Genomic DNA, 12,530 nt, shown 5'->3' with positions numbered 1-12,530 from the left:
GGCCGCTAAAGTAGATGGGGCGTGCCCACAAATGGATGATGGCATTGTGTACTAAAACGAACAACACATAGCAATCTCATAACTTCTGCAGGCAATATATTTTATTTTTTGACAATGTTTGTTTTTCACTAGCGTTTGGCATTATGCCTGTGTGGTGTTATGTGCTGGCTGTGCTAATTACAAACAAGCACGAAAATGAGTTATCTTTCACCATTGTACCTACCAGAGATTTACCCAGATGCTGCCAGTGGCTTGCGGCTATCAAGAATGATGCACTTTACAGTGACCAAAGATTATCAGAGGGATTTACAGGCTGAACTGATGTGATGGGGAATCCATTTCGATGACAGCTGTGAAGTGATGCCATCCATTATTTTTTCTTCACAACAAAACGGAAAAGTCACTATTAGAGGTAACCTAACGTTAGCTAGCTTGCTAGCTTAGCTGGACTCGCTAGGTAAGTTAGCTAGCTAGTTAACATTACAGTCCTGTATTGAACTATGAAAGCCTTCAGCTAAATCATAAAGTTATATTTTTTGTTATACACACTGTCAATCAATTTTGCCTATGCCATGGTAGTCACTGCTAGACTGGTAGCTACCTTCAGTAGCAGAGTAAACATGTTAGCTAACTTCAGTCAAAGATAGATTAACAAACGTAAACTAGCTAAAATTACCAAATAAGAGTAGCTCAATCTGGTAGCCATCTATTCCACCCTTGTCTGGAAAACACTCCGTTATTAAAAATGTAATTGTCGATATAGCTAACTCACTCTCTGTTTGTGTGTTGGTAGCAATGCTGAATGTGTATAACTCGTCTATGGTTGGCTAGTTGGTTCTCAGCCAGTCTTAGCTAGCTAGCAATCTTGCCGCATATTTAGTGACGCTAGTTAACTAACAGCAAGTTGGCAATATTGAAATGTCCATGTTAGGTGTGCTAAGCTAGCCAGTCTAATAGAGATCAGACAATTAGTGGGGTGGTTCAATTGTGTATTGTGGTGTATTTTGTTGTAGATGGTACCAACATGTGCTTCCAACCACTAGCTCTCCACAAAGTGAAGGCAAGTTGGCAAAAATATTTACAAGCTGTTGGCTAAGATAGCTCAATTTACAGTGACCATGGCATAAACATGAATTGGCTAGTGTTTGTGTTATTGGGTTAGAGGTAGCCTGAGGACCACAGAGTACCTTCCAGACCTTGTGAGATGAGGAAGGGGGTTTTGGTAGTGCATGGTTGTGCTTAGAGAGCGATTGAGAGGTGAACTAGAGCGATTGAGAGGTATATTCACTCCCGAGTGGCGCAGTGGTCTAAGGCACTGCATCGCAGTGCTAGCTGTGCCACTAGAGATCCTGGTTCGAATCCAGGCTCTGTCGTAGCCGGCCGCGACCGGGAGACCCATGGGGCGGCGTACAATTGGCCCAGCGTTGTCCAGGGTAGTGTTAGAAATTGCGTAATTCAAATCTGGTATTGGAATAAGAATCAAGAGATCTTCAATCCAAGCTTAATTTATTATATGCAAAATGTATGTATGATAAGTATGAAGGTTCGTATATACGGGTCCGCTGAGATACCACGCAGGGCACTCAGAGAACTAAACCATTGTTTACAGGTTCTTTCTCAAATACTCTGACAGAGTTCCCACCTCTTCTGTTGGCCAATCAGAGTAAAGGACTGAGTGTGGTTTAGACTTTACTCAGCCAATCCGTTGGCGCACGGGTTGGTCCCAACCCCTCGGCGCTCCATTTGTTGCACACTGTTGCAAGGCATAAGTTTATCATAACAACCTGTGGAGTTAGCACTTTTTTTGCAGTACCCATGTCCTTGGAAGGTTCACAGATCACAAAGAAGCAGTGTTCGTATCTGTGAGAAATACAAGTCTTATCTATAAGAAATACAAGTTTTATCTCCTCCTAGCCCCGAACGTTCCTCACATGAATCACAGCCTGTTATGTGAAACAATTTATATCAGTATAGTACACCCATGGTCATCATTAATGCATTCCTTCTAAGCTATTCATCACATACAAATCCAATTATTAGAAAACAAATCCCAACAGTAGGGGAGGGGATGGCCGGCAGGGATGTAGCTCAGTTGGTAGAGCATGGTGTTTGCAACGCCAGGGTTGTGGGTTCGATTCCCACGGGGGCCAGTATGATTTTTTTTTTATAAATGTAAGTCGCTCTGGATAAGAGTGTCTGCTAAATGACTAAAATGTAAATGTATAATATGAGTGATTGAGAGTTGCCCTCTTTTCACACCTTCTTTTCACACCCACTTTGGTGACTAATCTTTCCTCTCAAAAGCAGCTCCCAATGTCCTTCATTGTCCCTAAACAATACACTAGCCGGTCCCTTTCGGTTGACACCTTTACCAACAAAGGTGTGTTGCCCTACGTCCCTTTCACAAAAAGTGTAAAAAGCTAACAGCACAACCATACATCCAGTACCAGCAAATATTCTGCAAGAGGACCAAACCACGTTGTTAAGAAGCCCAACACCACTTTCGGCAGAATCTTATCCAGCTGGCCGTTCACTGCAGACAGGACAAGACCATTCGCCATAAGCAAAGAGTCTCAGCTTCCCCAGCCCACCATGCCGAACACCATTGCCAGTGTACCGAAGTTATGGCTGCGTTTACACAGGCAGCCCAATTCAGATATTTATTTTCACTAATTGGTATTTTGACCAATCAGATCAGTTCTGAAAAAGATCTGATGTATAAAGATCTGATGTGATTAAGACCAATTAGTGGAAACAGATCAGTGTGGCTCAGCATAAGACCATGTAGAACAGGGGTCTCCAACCCTGTTCCTGGAGAGCTACCCTCCAGTTGTAACTAACCTGGTTCAGCTTATCAACCAGCTAATTATTAGAATTAGGTGTGCTAGATTAGGGTTGGAGTGAACCTACAGGACAGTAGCTCTCCAGGAACAGGGTTGGAGAGCCTTGATGTAGAACCACTATAAAATACATATGGAAACTTTCTATCAATCTTCAAAATGTGTCTGCCTTTATGGATTCACAGAATATATTTATATAAACTGTACAGGGCTCTGTAGCATCAAACAGATGTTAGACATTCAGATATCGAAATAATGTTTATTTGTCAAAATCAAAAATACACTATTTAATGCTAACTCAAGACAACTGGGCATTCAACAAGAATGGTATATGGTAAAAGCACATACCAAAATATTGTATGAACATGTAGAACAGTTCAGTGTGTCTCAGGTGTAGACATAAGTGCAGAGAACTGTTGCTACAGATTGTTACACCAGATAATGTGATTTACCCAAAGATCTTTGCCGACATCTTGTCTATTTCAAGTCTTCTCTCATTGATTGAGACAGGTGGGTGTCCACCCCAAAGTGCTGCATGTCATGATGACATAGACCTGTCTCGATCAATGAGAGAAGACTTGAAATAGACAAGATGTTGGCGTACACATTGTTGGATTACTTCTTGGAGCAATACATTTATTTATTTTAATAACGGAGCATTTTCTAAATTCAAACTGACCCCCTGCAACTGGACAGACATTTTATGGGACTCCTGTTTCTCCGAATCGAGGACGAAGACCGCATTGCTAAGGTTGGTCGAAAATTCTCTGTGCTACACCAAAAAGTACCTATCCTGTAACTCCCACTAATGGATACAAAACATCTTTGGTTAAATCACATGATCTGGTGTAACAATCTGTAGCTAAGATAACTGGTGAAGTTGCCATTCACAAAGAAACATACAGTAAGAATACAGTATGGTCAGTGTAGTAATGTTCAGGGAATACTTGTAAAGCTGTGGGAGGAGTGTTGTCATGATCAAATTGCCATTCAGCTTGTGTCATCTGCTTGAAATCCAGCATAATGTCTAATCCCTTGAGAGGGATAGTTCATGGAATACACTTCTGCTACTTTTACACACGCAGGCAAAGGAATTATGTTTCTGTATCTAGAATCCACTCCAGGAAGGCACCACACAGTATTGTCTGTAAGACAAAAAAAGAAAATAAATTATACTCTATTTTACAGTTTGAACGACAGTTGAACTATGGCAGCATAACATCAACAATAGGGTAGAGTAGTTGAATATGCATATACAGTTGAAGTCGGAAGTTTACATACACTTTAGCCAAATACATTTAAACTCAGTTTTTCACAATTCCTGACATTTAATCCTAGTAAAAATTCCCTGTCTTAGGTCAGTTAGGATTACCACTTTATTTTAAGAATGTGAAATGTCAGAATAATAGTAGAGAGAATGATTTATTTCAGCTTTTATTTCTTTCATCACACTCCCAGTGGGTCAGTAAATGTACATACACTAAATTAGTATTTGGTAGCATTGCCTTTAAATTGTTTAACTTGGGTCAAACTTTTCGGGTAGCCTTCCACAAGCTTCCCACAATAAGTTGGGTGAATTTTGGCCCATTCCCCCTGACAGACCTGGTGTAACTGAGTCAGGTTTGTAGGCCTCCTTGCTCACACACACTTTTTCAGTTCTGCCCACAAATTGTCTATATGATTGAGGTCAGGGCTTTGTGATGGCCACTCCAATACCTTGACTTTGTTGTCCTTAAGCCATTTTGCCACAACTTTGGAAGTATGCTTGGGGTCATTGTCCATTTGGAAGACCCATTTGTGACCAAGCTTTCACTTCCTGACTGATGTCTTGAGATGTTGCTTCAATATATCCAGATAATTGTGATTTCCTCATGATGCCATCTATTTTGTGAAGTGCACCAGTCCCTCCTGCAGCAAAGCACCCCCAGAGCATGATGCTGCCACCCCCATGCTTCACGGTTGGGATGGTGTTCTTCGGCTTGCAAGAAACCCCCTTTTTCCTCCAAACATAACGATGGTCATTATGGTATGATGGTACAAAAAGTACGATCTTTGTACCCATGTGCAGTTGCAAACCGTAGTCTGTCTTTTTTATGGCGGTTTTGGAGCAGTGGCTTCTTCCTTGCTGAGCGGCCTTTCAGGTTATGTCAATATGGGACTTGTTTTACTGTGGATATAGATACTTTTGTACCTGTTTCCTCCAGCATCTTCACAAGGTACTTTGCTGTTGTTCTGGGATTGATTTGCACTTTTCGCACCAAAGTACATTCATCTCTAGGAGACAGAACGCGTCTCCTTCCTGAGCGGTATGACGGCTGCGTGGTCCCATGGTGTTTATACTTGCGTACTATTGTTTGTACAGATGAACATGGTACCTTCAGGCGTTTGGAAATTGCTCCCAAGGATGAACCAGACTTGTGGAGGTCTACAATGTTCTGAGGTCTTGGCTGATTTATTTTGATTTTCCCATGATGTCAAGCAAAGAGGCACTGAGTTTGAAGGTAGGTCTTGAAATACATCCACAGGTACACCTCCAATTGACTCAAATGAGGTCAATTAGCCTATCAGAAGCTTCTACAGCCATGACATCATTTTCTGGAATTTTCCAAGCTGTTTAAAGGCATAGTCAACTTAATGTATGTAAACTTCTGACCCACTGGAATTGTGATACAGTGAATTATAAGTGAAATAATCTGTCTGTAAACAATTGTTGGAAAAATTACTTGTGTCATGCACAAAGTAGATGCCCTAACCGACTTGCCAAAACTATAGTTTGTTAACAAGAAATTTGTGGAGTGGTTGAAAAACAAGTTTTAATGACTCCAACCTAAGTGTTTGTGTACTTCCGACTTCAACTGTATGTGCACAGGCAGAGAGATTACATTTACAACAATATCTAGCCTACTAATATAAATAAATAGGGCATAACCCTCAACCTTTGCACAGTGATCAGACCGTATAAATGTACCTAGGTAGGTAGGCAGACAGTATCTACCTACAGCCAGGTCTATCAGGCATGTTTAGGCAAATATTTCTTTTAAGTAAAACCAGCTTCAGTTTTAGAGATTTACAACAGTAAATTGTTGTACTATTGTTTCTCCCCACTGTTTACTAGTACATTTAGCTAGCTAGCTTGCTTTCTGGATATACAATGCTTGATATTTACATCTGTTTGAAATCCTATCTTGCGTCATGCCTATCATTTTGTGAGATTGAAATGCATCCACAGTCATAATCATAACCAATGTCAACCCATGTCAATTATGTTACATAGCTAGCTAGTAAAATTATTTACAGTCGCTGATGTTACACATGTTCGCTAACAAGTTACAAATGCAAGGCGTGGCACATAACAAGTTAGCAGGCGCCAGGCTAATTAGCTAACCAACTCCAGTCATGTGCTAACGTTTTCTGGTAAACCTAGCTTTAGGTGGCTGGTTGTAATGTTGTAGCTTGCTGTTTAGTAGCCATATTTACGACTAAAAAGAGAAGAGGTTTTACAATTGAGAAACGAAAGATCTGATTGTAAAACCTCTTCTATTTTTAGTCATAGTGTTTAGCTAACTGAGCTACCTAGCTAAGAGCAAACAGAAAAAGTATTTGATTTTACCCCACTGTAACACAATAGTATGTTAGCCAGCAATACATAATATGGGTTTCAGTAGATAAACTAAAGTAAGCTAGATAGATGGGTGGCTTGCAGGAAAAATAACTTAGCTAGGCACCGTATTTGTCATCTGCTCTCTTGGTGCTGGCTTCGGCTGTGAGCTTCTAACGTTAGCGAAATCCAACTCTTTGTTTCGAATCCTCTTTGCTATATTACGGTTGAAACATGTATGGTTGAATGTCACCATGTGGCTAATAGAACATCAAACAATTCTCCATCGTCCAATTTGTGTTGATGAGAGGAATCACTTGAAGCCATCGCTTCTGTTCAGTACTTTCAATTTTGTGTTGTTAGTGTCCACCTCCTTTGAAAAAATGCCAGCCTTGGGGCAGGGACGGGGGCCAGAGCACTAAGCACCGCCCAACACAAGTTGTAGTCTTTCAGAGACTGGAAAAAATGTGTCTGCTTGTATATTTAGCAATGAATCCGCCGATAGGAACATCGCTGAAAAACATCCAATGGCTCCCCCCCCCCCCCCCCCATCAATACACCGGAAGCCGTCATAGGGTGTATCATTCAGCGCGTGAAGCCCAGACCTGCCTTCCTCCTGGGCAATTATGTGTAAAACACATCTCACTGGCCTAGAAATGCCTCGGACATGATGAAAACAAACCCAGATTCCCACAGGGTGAAATTCCCCTTTAATGGTGTTAACAATATTGTCAATGCTATAATATTATTTGTGAAGTCTGCTCTGTGGCTGCCCGATAAAGCAAGTTAAAAGTTTTACAAAAAGACAACCTAAAAATAAGCTCATAATGTGTGTACAGTGAGGGAAAAAAGTATTTGATCCCCTGCTGATTTTGTACATTTGCCCACTGACAAAGAAATGATCAGTCTATAATTTTAATGGTAGGTTTATTTGAACAGTGAGAGACAGAATAACAACAAAAAAATCCAGAAAAACGCATGTAAATTTTTTTATAAATTGATTTGCATTTTAATGAGGGAAATAAGTATTTGACCCCCTCTCAATCAGAAAGATTTCTGGCTCCCAGGTGTCTTTTATACAGGTAACGAGCTGAGATTAGGAGCACACTCTTAAAGGGAGTGCTCCTAATCTCAGTTTGTTACCTTTATAAAAGACACCTGTCCACAGAAGCAATCAATCAATCAGATTCCAAACTCTCCACCATGGCCAAGACCAAAGAGCTCTCCAAGGATGTCAGGGACAAGATTGTAGACCTACACAAGGCTGGAATGGGCTACAAGACCATCGCCAAGCAGCTTGGTGAGAAGGTGATAACAGTGAAGGTGACAACAGTTGGTGCGATTATTCGCAAATGGAAGAAACACAAAAGAACTGTCAATCTCCCTCGGCCTGGGGCTCCATGCAAGATCTCACCTCGTGGAGTTGCAATGATCATGAGAACGGTGAGGAATCAGCCCAGAACTACACGGGAGGATCTTGTCAATGATCTCAAGGCAGCTGGGACCATAGTCACCAAGAAAACAATTGGTAACACACTATGCCGTGAAGGACTGAAATCCTGCAGCGCCCGCAAGGTCCCCCTGCTCAAGAAAGCACATATACAGGGCCGTCTGAAGTTTGCCAATGAACATCTGAATGATTCAGAGGAGAACTAGGTGAAAGTGTTGTGGTCAGATGAGACCAAAATCGAGCTCTTTGTCATCAACTCAACTCGCCGTGTTTGGAGAAGGAGGAATGCTGCCTATGACCCCAAGAACACCATCCCCACCGTCAAACATGGAGGTGGAAACATTATGCTTTGGGGGTGTTTTTCTGCTAAAGGGACAGGACAACTTCACCGCATCAAAGGGACGATGGACGGGGCCATGTACCGTCAAATCTTGGGTGAGAACCTCCTTCCCTCAGCCAGGGCATTGAAAATGGGTTGTGGATAGGTATTCCAGCATGACAATGACCCAAAACACACGGCCAAGGCAACAAAGGAGTGGCTCAAGAAGAAGCACATTAAGGTCCTGGAGTGGCCTAGCCAGTCTCCAGACCTTAATCCCATAGAAAATCTGTGGAGGGAGCTGAAGGTTTGAGTTGCCAAACGTCAGCCTCGAAACCTTCATGACTTGGAGAAGATCTGCAAAGAGGAGTGGAACAAAATCCCTCCTGAGATGTGTGCAAACCTGGTGGCCAACTACAAGAAACGTCTGACCTCTGTGATTACCAACAAGGGTTTTGCCATGTCATGTTTTGCAGAGGGGTCAAATACTTATTTCCCTCATTAAAATGCAAATCAATTTAAGACATTTTTGACATGTGTTTTTCTGGATTTTTTTGTTGTTATTCTGTCTCTCACTGTTCAAATAAACCTACCATTAAAATTATAGACTGATCATGTCTTTGTCAGTGGGCAAACGTACAAAATCAAATACTTTTTTCCCTCACTGTAAAGGCCTAGTGTCTGAATGCAACAAAAAGAAAACAGCCCAGCGTAATGATCACACAGTTCACTCTCCGCCTCTCACTTACACACTCTACTACTCACTCATCTAGTTTAGCTGTATGATAGTCACTTATTGTTAATTAGGCCTCTATTTCAGGAGAGGACGGACATGCATGACCTTCTGTTTCTCCTCTCTGCTGAGCCCGATCCGGCCCCAGCAGTGCAGCAGTCCTCCCTACAGGCTATCCTGTTCCGCTCTACTTTGGCACCAGCTTATGCCACAATGAAAGAGGATGGCTCTAAAAATCTTCTTTCTGGATAAAGGTAATGCAAATTATATCACACACATACTTATATGTGCGGGCAGTACCTCATTCTGTCTCACACACACGCACACAGACACACACACACACACACACTTAATTTAGGTTAGTGTGTAGTCAAAGCTTTGTCATTAAAATAATATTGTGTGTCTCTTTCAAATCTGCCAACCAGGCTCGGTGGGTGACAGGTAAACGTGTCTCCACCGAGCTGTTCCAGGCCCAGGGTATGACTGGAGTGGCACGCTGGAACTTGCAGAGGCTGGTGGACTTGAAGCAGCCTGATGTGGTCCAAGTAATTATCACGCACATGTACAGTGGGGAGAACAAGTATTTGATACACTGCCGATTTTGCAGGTTTTCCTACATACAAAGCAAGTAGAGGTCTGTAATTTTTATCCTAGGTACACTTCAAATGTGAGAGACGGGATCTAAAACAAAAATCCAGAAAATCACATTGTATGATTTTTAAGTCATTAATTTGCATTTTATTGCATGACATAAGTATTTGATACATCAGAAAAGCAGAACTTAATATTTGGTACAGAAACCTTTGTTTGCAATTACAGAGATCATACGTTTCCTGTAGTTCTTGACCAGGTTTGCACACACTGCAGCAGGGATTTTGGCCCACTCCTCCATACAGACCTTCTCCAGATCCTTCAGGTTTCGGGGCAGTCGCTGGCCAATACGGACTTTCAGCCCCCTCCAAATATTTTCTATTGGGTTCAGGTCTGGAGACTGGCTAGGCCACTCCAGGACCTTGAGATGCTTCTTACGGAGCCAGTCCTTAGTTGCCCTGGCTGTGTGTTTCAGGTCGTTGTCATGCTGCAAGACCCAGCCACGACCCATCTTCAATGCTCTTACTGAGGGAAGGAGGTTGTTGGCCAAGATCTTGCGATACATGGCCCCATCCATCCTCCCCTCAATACGGTGCAGTCGTCCTGTCCCCTTTGCAGAAAAGCATCCCCAAAGAATGATGTTTCCACCTCCACGCTTCACGGTTGGGATGATGTTCTTGGGGTTGTACTCATCCTTCTTCTTCCTCCAAACATGGCGAGTGGAGTTTAGACCAAAAAGCTCTATTTTTGTCTCATCAGACCACATGACCTTCTCCCATTCCTCCTCTGGATCATCCAGATGGTCATTGGCAAACTTCAGACGGGCCTGGACATGCGCTGGCTTGAGCAAGTGGACCTTGCGTGCGCTGCAGGATTTTAATCCATGACGGCATAGTGTGTTACTAATGGTTTTCTTTGAGACTGTGGTCCCAGCTCTCTTCAGGTCATTGATATTTTGGCAATGAAGCCATTTATCTACTTCCCGGATTAACAGGAACAGGTAGCATGCAAACTGTTCCTGTAGACTTCCAGTCATTGTGCTAACGCTAGTTAGCATTGGCTCGTGAAACTACCTCTAACTTCCTTCATACTGGATGCAGAGACATAAAAATGTTATCCACGATTATATTATGTTGCAGCAAGCAATATTCATCAAATAATTATTCCCCCCCCCCCCCCCAAAAAAAAGAAAAAAAAATGTAGAATCCTGCAGTACCTAGGGGTCTGCAGACCCTAGTTGAAAAAATAACCCTGCTGTAAGTAACACAATATAACAATCCTAGGCAAGGGGTAGTTTTAGTAATCGTTACTTAGCTAGCTAGCTACCTTGTACAGATGGGTCCCTCTGGGTTGTCAAATTCAAGGATGCAAATGTTTTGTTGCTATTAATCACTTCATACAATTAGATAGCTAACAGTAAGACATAGAGTTAGCTTACTATTAACTAACTTTAGCAGGTGTTGTATAGTTCACTATCATTATGCACAATTACAGTGCTGCAGTAATTAGCGAGCTGGATACAATTTCGGTTTTGACAGCCCCCATGCCTGCTGGTTTTGTTTCCACTCCACTCTTCCACTCCACTACATCGGTATCATAAAATTAGCTATGCAGAAGCGTCTGGACACATGACGTCTGTACACGCTACGTCTGTCTGGTAAAAAAATAAAAAGATGTCTCTTCACGTGCTGCACCCTTTGGCTTTCCATCGTCCCGTTCAAAGCCCACGGCGAAGTTGACTCAAAACAAATGTAGGCTAGATTAAGCACGTGGAGTAATGAGTAGGATTCCGTGGTTTAACATGCAAATGTGATTGCTTTTGATAAAAACGCTTTTATCTGCCTTCCCAATGAAAACCAGTTTGGAAGATATAAAATATATGTTGTATGTTTCTGGATGATGCACCATGCTGCCTTGTTGACAACATGACCGAGTGGCCCAGATTATTGAAGCACCTTTGGCAGCGATTACAGCCTCGAGTCTTCTTGGGTATGACGCTACAAGCTTGACACACCTGTATTTGGGGAGTTTCTCCCATTCTTCTCTGCAGATCCTCTCAAGCTATGTCAGGTTGGATGGGGAGCGTCGCTGCACAGCTATTTTCAGGTCTCTCCAGACATGTTCGATCGGGTTCAAGTCCGGGCTCTGGCTGGACGACTCAAGGATATTCAGAGACTTGTCCCGAAGCCACTCCTGCGTTGTCTTGGCTGTGTGCTTAGGGTTGTTGTCCTGTTGGAAGGTAAACCTTCGCCCCAGTTTGAGGTCCTGAGTGCTCTGTAGCAAGTTTTCACCAAGGATCTCTCTGTACTTTGCTCTGTTCATCTTTCCCTCAATCCTAACTAGTCTCCCAGTCCCTGCCGCTGAAAAACATCCCCACAGCATGATGCTGCCACCACCATCCTGTAGGTGCCAGGTTTCCTCCAGACGTGACGCTTGGCATTCAGGCCAAAGAGTTCAATCTTGGTTTCATCAGACCAGAGAATCTTATTTCTCATGGTCTGATAGTCTTTTAGGTGCCTTTTGGCAAACTCCAAGCGGCTGTCGTGCCTTTTACTGATGGGTGGCTTCCGTCTTGCCACTCTACCATAAAGGCCTGATTGGTGGAGTGCTGCAGAGATGGTTGTCCTTCTGGAAGGTTCTCCAATCTCCACAGAGGAACTCTGGAGCTCTGTCAGAGTGACCATCGGGTTCTTGGTCACCTCCTTGACCAAGGCCCTTCCCCCGCCGATTGTTCAGTTTGGCCGGGCAGCCAGCTCTAGGAAGAGTCTTGGTAGTTTCAAACTTCTTCCATTTAAGAATGCTGAAGGCCACTGTGTTCTTGGGGACATTCAATGATGCAGAAATATTTTGTTATCTGTGCCTCGACACAATCCTGTATCGGCGCTCTACGGACAATTCCTTCGACCTCATGGCTTGGTTTTTTCTCTGACATGCACTGTCAACTATGTGGGACCTTTATATAGACAGCTGTGTGCCTTTCCAAATCATGTCCAATCAAT

The 12,530-nt window shown here is 42.8% G+C and overlaps 1 long non-coding RNA gene across 1 annotated transcript; it reads left to right on the top strand.

The window, feature by feature from the left end:
* Positions 1–25: 25 nt before the first annotated feature.
* On the top strand, positions 26–10,711 carry LOC311127493. The gene is made up of 3 exons (XR_014613122.1): positions 26–412; positions 9,028–9,194; positions 9,366–10,711. It is a non-coding gene; the product is annotated as an uncharacterized lncRNA (long non-coding RNA).
* The last annotated feature ends 1,819 nt before the right edge of the window (positions 10,712–12,530 follow it).

The sequence above is a fragment of the Coregonus lavaretus genome, assembly GCF_964263955.1.
Source record: "Coregonus lavaretus genome assembly, chromosome: 1".
Classification (NCBI taxonomy): Eukaryota; Metazoa; Chordata; class Actinopteri; order Salmoniformes; family Salmonidae; genus Coregonus; species Coregonus lavaretus.
Note: the sequence above shows the minus strand (reverse complement) of the source record. Positions and strands in the feature narration are given on the sequence as shown.